Source organism: Scyliorhinus torazame, chromosome 24 (genome assembly GCF_047496885.1).
Source record: "Scyliorhinus torazame isolate Kashiwa2021f chromosome 24, sScyTor2.1, whole genome shotgun sequence".
Lineage (NCBI taxonomy): Eukaryota > Metazoa > Chordata > Chondrichthyes > Carcharhiniformes > Scyliorhinidae > Scyliorhinus > Scyliorhinus torazame.
The window spans coordinates 32,844,397-32,848,464 of NC_092730.1; the positions used below are offsets into that span (position 1 = coordinate 32,844,397).

Below are 4,068 nucleotides of genomic sequence, written 5' to 3' on the forward strand. Positions count from 1 at the left end.
AAGGCCAACAGACTGTTGACCTCCTTTCCCGCCTGCTGCACCTGCAAGCTCACCCTCAGCAACAGGTGTACGAGGACCGCCAGGTCTCGTTCCACATTCCCCTCTCCTATTAATGGACATTCAGATGACAATCTGCCTTCCTGTTTGTGCTCCCAATGTGTATAACCTCACATTTATACATATTATACATTCATCTGCCATTCATTTTCCCACTCACTCAACACATGTGGAGTTAGAGCAATTCATCCTGTCAGTTCGCATTTCATTATAGTTGGATTCCAGCTTGCGTGACTATCTGTGTGGAGTTTACACTTTATCCCCGTGTCTGCATGGGTTTTTTCAGTGTGTTCCTGTTTCGTCCCACAGTGTTGGTTGGGTGGATTCGTCATGAGCAAGTGCGGGGTTATGAGGAGAAGCGGAAGAGGGGGTCCAGGTCGAGTGCGCCTTCCGAAGTTCGGTGCAGACTCAAGAGGCCGAATGTCCTGCAGGGTTTCTGTGAATAACAAATTAGAATCGTCAGAACTCCGACATTGACGGGATGTTTGATGCGTCCGAGTGATGTCCATCATGATGCGATCAATTGTTTGTATCTTTCAGTCTTTCCGCGGTGTTTTATTTACAATGTGTAGAAACATGTTGGACATGGTGTTGAAGTGTTTCCCATCAGTCCAATCACAACAATCCCTGAGTTGACATGATGGAAATGTAATTTGCTGACAGGAACAACATTTCCAACACTTCACATCTGGCTGCACATCTGGACCAATGCACAAAGACAACCTTCTTCCGTTAGTTATTGGGGATGTTAAAAGTCCATGAGGTGGTTTGGTGAAGTCAGGTTACATGGCGAGTTGGCCGAGAGGTGAAGGTGATGCGCTGCTAATCCATTGTGCTTTGCATCTGCGGGTTTGAATCCATTCTCGTCGACGCGGAACGAGGATGAAGGTTAGATTCGGAGTTCAACAGGCCTGAGGAATGAATCTTCTTGCACCAATCTCCATACCGATATTCCTAATCCTCTGTCTGATAATCGATTTAAATCACGACACCAGTTTTGGGCAGGAGTTTGGCACCATGAAAACTTGCGGCTTCAGAAGCTCCAAAACAGATGTATAAGATCATCTGGGGCACTGCTGGCAGATTTTGTCTTTCCGGAACCGGCAGCCCAGCTGTGAAAACAAGTTAGTCAGATGATCTCATTGCACTGTAAGACGTGGGAGCAGAAGTAGGTCATTCGGCCAATCGTGTCTGCTCCACCATTCAGATAGGTTTTAACTGATCTGATATAATCCTCAAACCCACTTTCCCACATCATCCCCATAATCCTTGATTTCCTTACTGATTAAAAATCTGTCTGTATCAGCCTTGAACATATTAACTGACCCAGCCTGACAGCCCTATTCGGTTACAAAAATGGTTCCACAGATACACTATAGTCTGAGAGAAGAAATTACTCATCATCCCTGGTTTGAATGGGCGGCCCCTTACTCTGAGATCATTCCCTTTGGTCCGAGACTCTCCCACATGAAGAAACAACCTCTCAGCATCCACCCTGTTAATCCCCTTGTAAATCGATTAAATCGGTGAATTTGAATGGTGGGATTTCTTACGTGTCCCAAAGTTTAGTTCAGGCCTCTGGATTCCCAATCCAGTGACATAATCTTTCATCCCTCTGGACATAAAACAGTTGATTCAGCTCATTGTTAACATCTTGGGCCAGTGGGCCTATGAATGGCAAATGGTGTTTAATTTGGATAAATGTGGGGAGATACATTTTGGTTGATCCAAACAGAGCTGGACTCGCTCAATTAATAGTAAGGAGTTGGGTACAGTTATAGAACAAAAAGATCAAGGAGTGTACAGGTCCATAGCTCCTTGAAGATAGAGTCGTAGTCGGACAAAATGGTGAAGAAGGCATTCAGAATGCTAGGTTTTATTGGTCAGAATATTGAATACAGGAGTTGAGACGTCTTGTTGAAGTTGTACAAGACATTGGTAAGACCACACACGGTATGCTGTGTTCAGTTATGGTCACCCTATTATAGGAAGGATATTGTTAAGCTAGAAAGAGTGCAGAAGCAATTTACGAGGATGCTACCAGGACTTGATAGTCTGCGTTATAAGGAGAGGATGGATAGGATGGGACTTTTCCCCCTGTAGCTTGAGAGGCTTACGGGTGATCTTACAGCGATCTATAAAATAATGAGGAGCATAGATAAGGTAGGTAGTCGACACATTTCCCCAAAGGTAGATGTGTCTCGAACTAGAGGACATTTGTATAAGGTGAGAGGGGAGAGATACTAAATAGACCAGGCAGGACATTTCTTCACGCTGAGGGTGGTGAGTATCTGGGACGGGCTGCCAGAGGCAGGGGCGTGTACAATTTAATCTTTAAAAAATCAGTTGGACAGTTACATGGGCAGGGTGGATAAGAGAGGGCCAAACACGGGCAAGTGGGACTAGCTTAGTGATAGAGACTGGGCGGCATGATCAAGCTGGGCCGAACGGCCTGTTGTCATGCTGTAAACATCTATGCCTCTATCCATCTTCCTGAGGACATTCGAATTTCCTCCACAGAATTGTATTGAACCGATTGATGCATAATAATTTATTCAATACTTTATCTAAATTAGACAGATATTGTGGATTCATTAGGGGCTAAACAAAATATGAGAGACAATTGAATGAACAAAGTTACAAGAAATTACATTCCAAAAAATCCCAACAGTGTTTGGATGGACAGGTGGAAGTTTGAGCTGAGGAGGGAAAACTCGGCTGTCAGCAAGTTGCACCGGATTTCTGTAAAAAACGACCGCGGCAGGACTCGAACCTGCAATCTTCTGATATCATCACTGAAATTCACCGAAGTCAGACGCCTTATCCATTAGGCGACGCGGCCACTGGCTGCGATACGTGAGCTGATGTTTATCTCTTGTGAATAAATACTGCGATTCTATGTGTTTCATTTCTATTGTTTGGTGATCCGCTGTTTCCCAGATCCCAGAAAATACAAGGGAAAGCTCCAGCTGCCGGACATGGTCATTTTCAAAGTGGAAAAGCCCTTCACTCTGTGAGCTGTGAAGATTCATGGAGGCTCGGGGACTCTCAGGCCGGCCAGGGCTCTTTATCCGGCTCCATTCACAGGAAAAGTGACTTCAGTTTCCGCAATAACATCCGCTCTCTCTGAAACCCCCAAACTGAAATTCAGTCTCACCGTTAAGGTGAAGACTGCGGACTGCGGTTCCCGCTCCTGCTGTTTAATACAGATCACTGTAACTGTGTACATTGAGCAGAAATAAATTGCAGTTGTTTGTAAACATTTCTTACTGAACTCACTGTCATTCTGCATTAACAGGACGAGTTTGAGTCTCGTGATATTTGATCCGATATTAAACCTTGCAAAAATATAAACTGAGCAGGTAAATCAGAAATATCCGGAAAAGATTATTTGAATTGCGCTTTTGAACGGAGTCATTTCAAAAGCATTCCAACACAGAGAGAAATTCCTGGAACCAGCTGCAGAAAATCTCCGGGAGCCTGACGTGATTTGGACGCAACCTTCTGATGTGGAGTCAGACGCGCTACCTTAGCGCCAGAAGCCCAAGTTCTAATAACTGAACCTTTCTCCTCAGATATTTATTTTTTATTTACACTTTGACGGTACACTGTAAATCAGCACCTGTGCGAAAGAAACTCAAAGAAGTCTGATTGAGGGATACTACAGGGCCCTGAAGTAAAGCAGCTGTACCACGTTGTTAAGGTGATGCACAATAATCCATTGTGCTCTGTACACGTGGCTTCAAATCCCATCCTTGTCTGGAACGTGTCTGTTGTGTCTCTGGGTAACTTGATGTGGGTGAAGTGAAAATGCTGTGATTTTTAGCTTTTGTTTGAGGGCTTGGGTGGTGAATAGTCAAACACTGTCCATATTGAAAGCACATTCATCGTGGCCGGAAACTTCCACAAGGCCAACCTCAAGAGTGTACTGCCAAAATTCCACCAGCACATCTCCTGTCCCACCAGGGGAGACAACACGATTGACCACTGCTCCTCAAAAATCAAGGGCAC

General features: G+C 44.7%; 1 non-coding gene across 1 annotated transcript; it reads right to left on the reverse strand.

The window, feature by feature from the left end:
- Positions 1 to 2,809: 2,809 nt before the first annotated feature.
- Positions 2,810 to 2,899, reverse strand: trnar-ucg (transfer RNA arginine (anticodon UCG)). The gene is given in 2 exon segments: positions 2,810 to 2,845; positions 2,863 to 2,899. It is a non-coding gene; the product is annotated as a tRNA-Arg (tRNA).
- Between the last annotated feature and the right edge of the window lie 1,169 nt (positions 2,900 to 4,068).